The 12182-nt window shown below is 44.3% G+C and overlaps 1 long non-coding RNA gene across 1 annotated transcript; it reads right to left on the reverse strand.

The window, feature by feature from the left end:
- Positions 1–7681: 7681 nt before the first annotated feature.
- Positions 7682–8965, reverse strand: LOC311112812. The gene is made up of 2 exons (XR_014610909.1): positions 8793–8965; positions 7682–8112 (listed from the first exon to the last, which is right to left on the reverse strand). It is a non-coding gene; the product is annotated as an uncharacterized lncRNA (long non-coding RNA).
- Positions 8966–12182: the final 3217 nt, after the last annotated feature.

Genomic DNA, 12182 nt, shown 5'->3' on the forward strand with positions numbered 1-12182 from the left:
AAAAATCCAGAAAATCACATTGTAGGATTTTTTATGAATTTATTTGCAAATTATGGTGGAAAATAAGTATTTGGTCACCTACAAACAAGCAAGATTTCTGGCTCTCACAGACCTGTAACTTCTTCTTTAAGAGGCTCCTCTGTCTTCCACTCGTTACCTGTATTAATGGCACCTGTTTGAACTTGTTATCAGTATAAAAGACACCTGTCCACAACCTCAAACAGTCACACTCCAAACTCCACTATGGCCAAGACCAAAGAGCTGTCAAAGGACACCAGAAACAAAATTGTAGACCTGCACCAGGCTGGGAAGACTGAATCTGCAATAGGTAAGCAGCTTGGTTTGAAGAAATCAACTGTGGGAGCAATTATTAGGAAATGGAAGACATACAAGACCACTGATAATCTCCCTCGATCTGGGGCTCCACGCAAGATCTCACCCCGTGGGGTCAAAATGATCACAAGAACGGTGAGCAAAAATCCCAGAACCACACGGGGGGACCTAGTGAATGACCTGCAGAGAGCTGGGACCAAAGTAACAAAGCCTACCATCAGTAACACACTATGCCGCCAGGGACTCAAATCCTGCAGTGCCAGACGTGTCCCCCTGCTTAAGCCAGTACATGTCCAGGCCCGTCTGAAGTTTGCTAGAGTGAATTTGGATGATCCAGAAGAGGATTGGGAGAATGTCATATGGTCAGATGAAACCAAAAGAGAACTTTTTGGTAAAAACTCAACTCGTCGTGTTTGGAGGACAAAGAATGCTGAGTTGCATCCAAAGAACACCATACCTACTGTGAAGCATGGGGGTGGAAATATCATGCTTTGGGGCTGTTTTTCTGCAAAGGGACCAGGACGACTGATCCGTGTAAAGGAAAGAATGAATGGGGCCATGTATCGTGAGATTTTGAGTGAAAACCTCCTTCCATCAGCAAGGGCATTGAAGATGAAATGTGGCTGGGTCTTTCAGCATGACAATGATCCCAAACACACCGCCCGGGCAACGAAGGAGTGGCTTCGTAAGAAGCATTTCAAGGTCCTGGAGTGGCCTAGCCAGTCTCCAGATCTCAACCCCATAGAAAATCTTTGGAGGGAGTTGAAAGTCTGTGTTGCCCAGCGACAGCCCCAAAACATCACTGCTCTAGAGGAGATCTGCATGGAGGAATGGGCCAAAATACCAGCAACAGTGTGTGAAAACCTTGTGAAGACTTACAGAAAACGTTTGACCTGTGTCATTGCCAACAAAGGGTATATAACAAAGTATTGATAAACTTTTGTTATTGACCAAATACTTATTTTCCACCATAATTTGCAAATAAATTCATTAAAAATCCTACAATGTGATTTTCTGGATTTTTTTTCCTCATTTTGTCTGTCATAGTTGACGTGTACCTATGATGAAAATTACAGGCCTCTCTCATCTTTTTAAGTGGGAGAACTTGCACAATTGGTGGCTGACTAAATACTTTTTTTCCCCACTGTACCTACAGTTGAAGTCGGAATTTTACATACACCTTAGCCAAATACATTTAAACTCAGTTTTTCACAATTCCTGACATTTAATCCTGGTAAAAATTATGTTATGATCACCACTTTATTTTAAGAATGTGAAATGTCAGAATAATAGTTGAGAAAAGTATTTATTTCAGCTTTTATTACTTTCATCTCATTCCCAGTGGCTCAGAAGTTTACATACACTCAGTTAGTATTTGGTAGTATTGCCTTTAAAATGTTTAACATTGGTCAAACGTTTCGGGTAGCTTTCCACAAGCTTCCCACAATAAGTTGGGTGAATTTTGGCCCATTCCTCCTGACAGAGCTGGTGTAACTGAGTCAGGTTTGTAGGCCTCCTTGCTCGCACATGCTTTTTCAGTTCTGCCCACAAATGTTCTATAGGATTGAGGTCAGGGCTTTGTGATGGCCTCTCCAGTACCTTGACTTTGTTGTTCTTAAGCCATTTTGCCACAACTTTGGAAGTATCCTTGGGGTCATTGTCCATTTGGAAGACCCATTTGCGACCAAGCTTTAACTTCCTGACTGATGTCTTGAGATGCTTCAATATATCCACATAATTTTCCTTCCTCATGATGCCATCTATTTTGTGAAGTGCACCAGTCCCTCCTGCAGCAAAGCACCCCCACAGCATGATGCTCCCACCCCGTGCTTCACGGTGTTCTTCAGCTTGCAAGTCACCCCCTTTTTCCTCCAAACATAATGATGGTCATTATGGCCAAACAGTTCTATTTTTGTTTCATCAGACCAGAGGACATTTCTCCAAAAAGTACGATCTTTGTCCCCATGTGCAGTTGCAAACCATAGTCTGGCTTTTTTATGGAGGTTTTGGAGCAGTGGCTTCTTCCTTGCTGAGCAGCCTTTCAGGTTATATCAATATAGGACTTGTTTTACTGTGGATATAGATACTTTTGTACCTGTTTCCTCAAGCATCTTTACAAGGTCCTTTGCTGTTGTTCTGGATTGATTTGCACTTTTCGCACCAAAGTACGTTCATCTCTAGGAGACAGAACGCATCTCCTTCCTGAGCGGTATGACGGCTGCGTGGTCCCATGGTGTTTATACTTGCATACTATTGTTTGTACAGATGAACGTGGTACCTTCAGGCGTTTGGAAATTGCTCCCAAGGATGAACCAGACATGTGGAGGTCTACAATGTTTTTTCTGAGATCTTGGCTGATTTCTTTAGATTTTCCCATGATGTCAAGCAAAGAGGCACTGAGTTTGAAGGTAGGCCTTGAAATACATCCACAGGTACACCTCCAACTGACTCAAATAATGTCAATTACCCTATCAGAAGCTTCTAAAGCCATGACATCATTTTCTGGAATTTTCCAAGATGTTTAAAGGCACAGTCAACTTAGTGTATGTAAACTTCTGACCCACTGGAATTGTGATACAGTGAATTATAAGTGAAATAATCTCTCTGTAAACAATTGTTGGAAAAATGACTTGTGTCATGCACAAAGTAGATGTCCTAACCGACTTGCCAAAACTATAGTTTGTTAACAAGAATGCTGAACTCCTAATAACACCTTTGTTGTTTATTGTACATCCGGTGGAAGAGTATATTAAATTCTATATTCATCATAATAGGAGTGCGGTGATGACCAAAAGAAAGCAGGCAGCAGAGAGATGGACAAGCATCTGGATCCAACTGTTGCAGCTAAGCTCACAGAGAAGAAGACTGAGTTAGCTCCAGCATTAACATACAGATCAGCCACCCCAATACCACCACCACCATGCCCGTCCTCCATCCCCGGCCCAGATCCCTCCCCTCCCTCAGGGCCTGCTGTGGGAAGCGAGGGGGGCATTCACTCCTAGTTGACTTCGAGATAGCTTTGGCAAACTACTAATGCGTGGTCCTTGGTCAGCATCTTTCCATTAGCAGCTCCTTCCAGCAGCCATTAGGGGTCAGCAGCCATTAGGGTTCAGCAGCCATTAGGGGTCAGCAGCCATTAGGGGTCAGTAGCCATGTATCAGGGCAACCACTCCTCTATATATTCTGTATGTTGTTGGTTGTATTTGATGTCCTGTACAGTGCCTTGCAAAAGTATTCATCCCCCTTGGCGTTTTTCCTATTTTGTTGCATTACAACCTGTAATTTAAATGGATTTTTATTTGGATTTCATGTAATGGACATACACAAAATAGTCCAAATTGGTGAAGAGAAATGAAAAAAATTCTAAAAGATAAATAACAGAAAAGCGGTGAGTGCAAATGTATTCACCCCCTTTGCTATGAAGTCCCTAAATAAGATCTGGTGCAACCAATTACCTTCAGAAGTCACATAATTAGTTAAATAAAGTCCACCTGTGTGCAATCTAAGTGTCAAATGATCTGTCACATGATCTCAGTATATATATACCTGTTCTGAAAGGCCCCAGATTCTGCAACACCACTAAGCAAGGGGCACCACCAAGCAAGACCAAGGAGCTCTCCAAACAGGTCAGGGACAAAGTTGTGGAGAAGTACAGATCAGGGTTGGTTTATAAAAAAATATCAGAAACTTTGAACATCCCACGGAGCACCATTAAATCCACAACTAACCTGCCAGAGAGGGCCGCCCACCAAAACTCACGGACCAGTCAAAGACGGCATTAATCAGAGAGGCAACAAAGAGACCAAAGACAACCCTGAAGGAGGTGCAAAGCTCCACAGCGGAGATTGAAGTATCTGTCCATAGGACCACTTTAATAATAATAATAATATGCCATTTAGCAGACGCTTTTATCCAAAGCGACTTACAGTCATGCGTGCATACATATTTTTTTTTTGTGTATGGGTGGTCCCGGGGATCGAACCCACTACCTTGGCGTTACAAGCACCGTGCTCTACCAGCTGAGCTACAGAGGACCACTACTTTAAGCCGTACACTCCACTGAGCTGGGCTTTACGGAAGAGTGGCCAGAAAAAAGCCATTGCTTAAAGAAAACAATAAGCAAACACGTTTGGTGTTCGCCAAAAGGCATATGGGAGACTCCCCAAACAGATGGAAGAAGGTACTCTAGTCAGATGAGACTAAAATTGAGTTTTTGGCCATCAAGGAAAACGCTATGTCTGGCGCAAACCCAACACCTCTCATCACCCCGAGAACACCATCCCCACAGTGAAGCATGGTGATGGCAGCATCATGCTGTGGGGATGTTTTTCATCGGCAGAGACTGGGAAACTGGTCAGAATTGAAGGACTGATGGATGGCGCTAAATACAGGGAAATTCTTGAGGGAAACCTGTTTCAGTCTTCCAGAGATTTGAGACTGGGATGGAGGTTCACCTTCCAGCAGGACAATGACCCTAAGCATACTGCTAAAGCAACACTTGAGTGGTTTAAGGGGAAACATTTAAATGTCTTGGAATGGCCTAGTCACAGCCCAGACCTCAATCCAATTGAGAATCTGTGGTATGACTTAAAGATTGCTGTACACCAGCGGAACCCATCCAACTTGAAGGAGCTGGAGCAGTTTTGCCTTGAAGAATGGGCAAAAATCCCAGTGGCTAGATGTGCCAAGCTTATAGAGACATACCCCAAGAGACTTGCAGCTGTAATTGCTGCAAAATGTGGCTCTACAAAGTATTGACTTTGGGGGGGTGAATAGTTATGCACGCTCAAGTTTTCTGTTTGTGTTGTCTTATTTCTTGTTTGATTCACAATTTAAAATATTTTGCATCTTCAAAGTGGTAGGCATGTTGTGTAAATTAAATGATACAAACCCCCCAAAAATCAATTTTAATTCCAGGTTGTAAGGCAACAATATAGGAAAAATGCCAAGGGGGGTGAATACTTTATACTCTATATATTCTGTATGTTGTTGGTTGTATTGTTGGTTGTATTTGATGTCCTGTAATTAGTTTCATTGACAAGCTTTAATATCACAAAGCAAATTTAGGTGAAAACAACCAATATAATATTTTCTTGTCCTTATTTTAGGTCAGGCTGCGGTTCATGGTCCAACAGCTGCGCTCCGGGATCAGCTGGGACGCAGAGGAGATCTGCGAGGCACGCAGCAAGATTTGCGGACCAAACCAGACGCAGGAGAAGGAGAAAGACAAAAAGGAGAAAGAGGTGAAGGAGAAGGTATTGGAGGTGCCTCGCCTCAGTAAGGAGGATGATGGGAGTAACAGGAGCGAACATTCACCTGTCTCCACCTCCACTCAACTTAGCAGCCTGTCCTCAGAGTCCTCCTCACCCGTTCCTCTCAAAAGCAGTAAACGCCACCCCGTTGTTGCACCCAATAAGCTCAATCTCCACCAAACTTTTCTTGCAGGGCCTCAAAGCTCTCCACTTCCTCCGCGCTCAGTGGCACCTCCCACAACCACAGGGCAACCCCTAGAAACCTGAGACAAAGCCCATGAAAACAACTTCAAACCCCACATGCTCTATCAGGTCTCTCACTTAGAGCTGTGGCTGAGCTTCGATTGTAACAAAAAGCCTTTGAAGGAGGAGCTCCATTGTCTGCAGGCCCTCACCAGGCTCCACATGAAGTACATCCGCAAGTGGTTCTGCAACCGACGCTATTCGCTCGCGCTTCACCACCAGGTCCAGAGTCAGAGGAGAACGGCCAGTCACAGCCCAATGGCCTCCTGTCGTCAAAGACACAGCTCATTCAGCATCTGACACAACCAACGCCACCACAACATGACAGCATGGACAGACCACCACCGAAGAAGAAATGGATGTCTCAGGCAGATGATGTCGACATCATAAGCAGGAGCTGCAACGGTAACCATGACAACCCTACTGACACCACCCACCAGATTAGGTCAACCTCAAAATGGGCCCACGGCCGAAGAACAACAGCAAGACCATGGCCCAGCTGGATCTCCTGAGGCACTTCTTCTTGACCTGCCAGTGGCCCACCAAGGGGGACTACATGCGGCTGCAGAAGCAGACGGGCCTCTTGCGGAAGGCCCTCACCAAGTGGTTCGGAGACACCCGCTACCACCTCAAGCAGGGCATGGAACGCTGGATGAGTGGGGAGGAGCGCCTGAAAGTCCTGGCGCAGATCAGGGAGTGGCAGATGAAACGGGAGAGGGACCAGTTGATGACTGGAGAAATGGATCCAACAGAGTCCACCATGCTGTCCTTGGGTCCCGTTACTCGTGGTGCTAATAGGGAGGCTTGTAGGGAGGAGGAGGAAGCAGGCGCTTGGAAACTTGTGAATGGCATGAAGCAGAAGTGACCGCTGGGACAGACTTGGGTTACATCTCAATAGTGTGAAGAGGCTTCCTCTCCTTGTTTTGTTCTCTCCTTCGCAAGCACTGATCTGTCATGACCTAACAGGTGAAATAACATGTTGAAACTTGAAAGCCTATCTTAACCTTTTACCTGTTTGCGGTGACGATGGAAAAGGAAGCCATGAGTGTTGAGACACTCCCCTGCTATAATGTTACTGGACAGCCCTGGAGGTTGATACAAATGGACTGTTAGGCTACATGTTAGGAGTTGTCACGAATGAGACAGAATTCTGTTGTATGCTACAAGCTGTTGATTATGTTTATGATGAAGTTCTACAGTCTGCTGTAGTTTTAGCACTACCAACTTCCTGTTCACATAGTTATTAATTCAAATGTCAATGAATGTTTCAAGCTCTATCACAGGTTTGTGCTGGGAAGTTTCTAACTATGACATTGCATTGATGTTCCTCGTTTGATATGTTCAGCATGTAAAGAATCTCTCTTTCCTCCTGAAGTGTTCACTTGTTCACTACTCCCCACAAAATTAAAAGCATTGGATTGATGTAGGTGAAGTGTCCATATACCAGTCATTTTCGTTCAAATCCAGGGAAGTGAACAAGTGCTCACTTCAGGAGAAAGGAGAGATTATTGGGATGCAACCCTTGTTTAGACAGAACAGATGCTACCAGTTTAATATTTGATCATGTTGTTGGTAATGTTACTCAATATATTCACTACCTGACCTCATATTCTGCTTATGCAGTCTGTTTCCTTGTCTTTTGGCAGATCTTGTGTGGTCTTATCATGAGTAAGAAACTAATTAACTCAGTTATAGCCTAATTAAAGGTACAGTATCTAAAGGCTCAGATTATGTTGAGTTCTGTTGGTTCCTCAAGTGCTGGGCAGGTTTTCTCATACCCTTTTATGAATTAACAGAACTGTTTCTCCATGTTCTGCAAGTGGGTGTCTCTGATAGTGGACTGAGTGGATGTCACAACTGAAAGCATTTATTGAACACAAGATGAGACAGTGATTAGAAACTACAAAGAAAGTGACAAATAATGCATACTCAGTTTTTTTAATTAATTGCTTGCATTTGTGGATTTTCCTGGTACATTCTGAGAATTATTAGAGAAAGATACATCCTATTTTAAAACTAACCTTATAAAAAAGCTAAACAATGTGTAATTATCCTCCTTTTTGATCACAACACACAACATTGCATAACTCAATCATAAACATACACTCAAGTTGATTAATTTGGTCATTAGAGAGCGGTCAGTCCCAGTACTGCCTTAGTTCCAGCACTCTGCGGCCTCCACCCTCTGGGGCTGCCAGAACTCTGCTCCCTCGATGATCCGCTTGATCAGATCAACGTGTGACCTGCCACCTGGAGGAGGGTGGAGGCCATGTGGAGGGCCTCTCTGAGAGAGAGAGAGAGAGAGAGAGAGAGAGAGAGAGAGAGAGAGAGAGAGAGAGAGAGAGAGAGAGAGAGAGAGAGAGAGAGAGAGAGAGAGGGAAGTGGGAAGTGGAGAGAGAGAGAGAGAGAGAGAGAGAGAGAGAGAGAGAGAGAGAGAGAGAGAGAGAGAGAGAGAGAGAGAGAGAGAGAGGGAGAGGGAGAGAGAGAGAGGGGGAGAGAGAGAGAGAGAGAGAGAGAGAGAGAGAGAGAGAGAGAGAGAGAGAGAGAGAGAGAGAGAGAGAGAGAGACACAGGAAGTGGGAGAGAGAGAGAGAGAGAGAGAGAGAGATGGGAAGTGGGAGAGAGAGAGAGGGGGGGGGAGAGAGAGTGATTGACGGGAAGTGGGAGAGAGCGAGAGAAAGAGAGAGAGTGACAACAAGGAGAGAGATGGAGAGAGAGAGAGAGAGAGAGAGAGAGAGAGAGAGAGAGAGAGAGAGAGAGAGAGAGAGAGAGAGTGATTGACGGGAAGTTTGTGAGAGAGAGAGAGAGTGAGAGAGAGAGAGAGAGAGAGAGAGAGAGAGAGAGAGAGAGAGAGAGAGAGAGAGAGAGAGAGAGAGAGAGAGAGAGAGAGAGAGAGAATTACCATTGTTGCAGATACATCCCACCAGGCTGGAGACGTCCTCCCATCCCCTTCCTCTCCACTTACCTGAGGACTTTTTTGGGCCCCAGACATTTGAAGTCAGCGCTGACGGAGTACCGGCCTGAGAAGGTGCCCTTCACGTTCAAGGAGCCAAACACGTCCCTGTCACATGGATGCTATTACACATGCTACACACAGACACGCACACAAACACACACACACACACACACAAACACACACACACACACAATACTGTAACCATTGATAGTAAGAATTTGTAATTTGAGAAACATAAACCTAGGATGAGTGTTTGGTTGCCCAAATCAAAACCTTTTTTACATGACACTTTCAAACAATCCCTTATCTAAGAGTCTTATTTACGTTTTGATATTTTAGACATATTTGGCATTTCTTTCTGTAAATTACCATTTCTTTGTTAATAAGTGAACCGAGGATTGTTGTGGTACTTCAGGATGTACTTTTGTGTTATCTTGCTCAATCATTCACATTCAGCTCTGCAGGCCTTGAGTACAGGGTTCTTCTCTCAGTCCATTATTATCCACCAAGTCCTAGCATTTCACTGAAGCACTCTCTCTCACTCTCTCTCTCTTTCTCTCTCTACCTCTCAATCCCATCTTTTCCTAACACTTCTATGCACATCACCGCCATGCTATTTGAAAGCAATATGCAATAAATAAATATACAGTATTTCACTGTATGAAGTATTAACTATATCAAGATTACAGGTCAAGTTTATCCCAAATTGAAACCATCAGTTTGTATTATTTTAGATAGATTCAATAGATGAAAACATTCATTATAATGAGAAATATTGCAGATTTTTATGTTAAGATATTTCTGGTTATTTAACTTCATCCTTTTCAAACTCACATAAATAAATATATATTGCACTTTAATGATTTGCAAAAGTTTTAGATTATATAATATTCTAGTCTTTTTTTCCCATAGCTACTAAGTTTTTCTGTTATTCTCATGCGAACCAAATATTAAAGCTAGGATGGAATAGATACAGAGTGAAACGACTGACAAACAGCTGTTTCATGTACTGTACAGCTACATTAGAAACTCAGTCAGTCATATTGTTGAGGGGAAACTTGTGGAATACAGAATGTATTCAAAGTATGTTCTTAAAGTAGGCTAAAGAGGTGAGGGAGACAGGACAGCTTTGAGTGTTACCTTGACTTACTGTTGATTTCACACTTTTCTCAATGGCTTAGAGACTATATAAAATGTCCATGCAATCAGAATTTCACATTATTGTACTTGACTGTGTATTCAGTTACTTTGCGAGAATGTTGTCTCTGTTTATGCATTATTATGTACTTGTAACTGACTAGTTTTCACTATGACGGTATATTTACTTTACGTCACAGTGTTTTGGAGGATAATTCCATTCTATATCTCTGGTTTTTGTCAAACGTGTTATGCAGGTCTTAAGACACTTTTTTTTCAGTCTTGTCACTTCTGACCAATAAAGAGCATTCCATATGATTTATGTTTTAGAGTTAATTGTTTATTTTTCATTTTAACATTGAATCTCAACATGACAATTAAAGAACCACACATTTATACAAAATACAGTACAGATATTAATTGTACTGCTTGTTAAAATGTCAAATTGTTATGAAAATCAGAACATGCCTTTAAAAAAATTTAACTAGGCAAGTCAGTTAAGAACAAATTCTTATTTACAATAACGGCCTACCTCAGCCCCTCACAAGGAAAAAACAAGAAAAATTTGCTCACAATTATTTGTTAACACTAGCCAGGATCCAAACTTCTACATGGAACCCAAAAGTGTTCTACCTACAACCAAAAATGGTTCTTCAAAGGGTTCTCCTATGGGGACAGACAAAGAACCCTTTAAGGTTCTAAATAGCAACTTTTTTTTCTAAGAGTGTAGACATTATACCAGCTCACAGAACACCCCCATATACGGTGTACCGATAACCCTCCCACATGTGCACATGGAACCCTGGTGAGACACATGCAGGTGGTAGAAAGACTGCTGCTGCTGAGTCTTGACTTCTTCATGGACCGCTCCACATGGGCACCCCCACTGCTGCTCTGGCTGACTGTTCACTTCATAACTTCTGGTTATGGACCGTTTGTAACCTACACAGTGTTTGGCTCTGGACTGACTGTACTCTTCCTTCTGTCTGGCTCTGGCTGGGCTACTTCCTGTTTCCAGGGTGACAAAGGGAGTTAGGTCAGCCTGATAATGCCGGATCTCCATTCTGTGCAGTGCCATCCTCTGGTGATATCTGCCCCTGCTGTAGAAGGACAGGGATGGTGGGTTAGAGGTTCTGTCCCAGAACACTTCTAATTCTATGGGACGGGGTATTGCTTCAGGTTGAGCTGCAGTGTTCCCAGGAAGATAGATACACTGAGAATTTAAGTCTGCCAGTGAACTCAGTTGGTCCATCTGCCAGCGCAGTGCAAAAACATTGACATTCCCAGCAGATGAAACGTTGACACGTAAGCCAACGGTCCAATCACAGTCCTCAGATAGTTTGACCACCCACCTAAGGTTGGTATCAGAGCCGCTATCCTGGCACAGAAGAGTATGGGTGGTGAGTTTGGCAAGCGGGGTGTAGAACACTTTCCTGTGGTCCTGGGAAAGAGACATGCCCCTTCCCAAGCTCGTGGGGTCAAAGGTCAATGTGGTGGTGGGAGGTAACCCTGGGGAACCCTGTTTTTCCTGGTAGTTCTCGGGGTCGACCAGAGCCAGAAGAGAACTCCACAGCTGTGTTGTCTGCTCCACAAGCTTTCCTCCGCTCTGTTGTAGCTCCTGAACCAGCTTGTCCCGGTCGTCCCCGGGTTCCAGCCCCTTCCTCAGATCCAGAGCACGGGCTTTCTCCACAGCCTGGTGCACCCCTTCATAGCCCTGGAGGAAGTGGAAGGAGTCCCCATCAGACAGGGCAGCCTGCATGGTCCTCTTGGAGGTATTGATGGACATTACGCGAGCTGAGACGGAACTCTGGACGCTGGTCAGGGTGATGTCGCGCAGGGCGGACACTCCCTCAATGAGCCGGACACTGGAGCTAGCCAACCTCTCCCTCTGCTCCTTATCCCACCTGACTAGCTCCAGGCTCTGGCTCTCTTTCTGGGCCAAAGCCTTCTGCTCCTCCTTCAGCTTCTCTCCCAGCTCTTTGTGTGCCTTAGGCAGGGTCTTCATATTGTGGACACGATGCTGGTCCTCGATGGCGCAGGACATGCATGCACTAGTTAGGTCGTCCAAGCAGTAGTACTCAAGAATCTTACCATGGTGGGGGCATTTGGTGGTTGCCCCAATTCCCCCAGCCCCCGGTGCTATGGGTTCAGTCAGGGTATGTGTCTGCAGCAGCAATGGCACTGTCAGGTGCGGCTCCAAGTGCTGGGCACACATGGACATCTCACATTTCATGCAGGTCTTCAACGCTGGCTTTTTGTCAT

The sequence above is a fragment of the Coregonus lavaretus genome (genome assembly GCF_964263955.1).
Source record: "Coregonus lavaretus genome assembly, chromosome: 39".
Lineage (NCBI taxonomy): Eukaryota > Metazoa > Chordata > Actinopteri > Salmoniformes > Salmonidae > Coregonus > Coregonus lavaretus.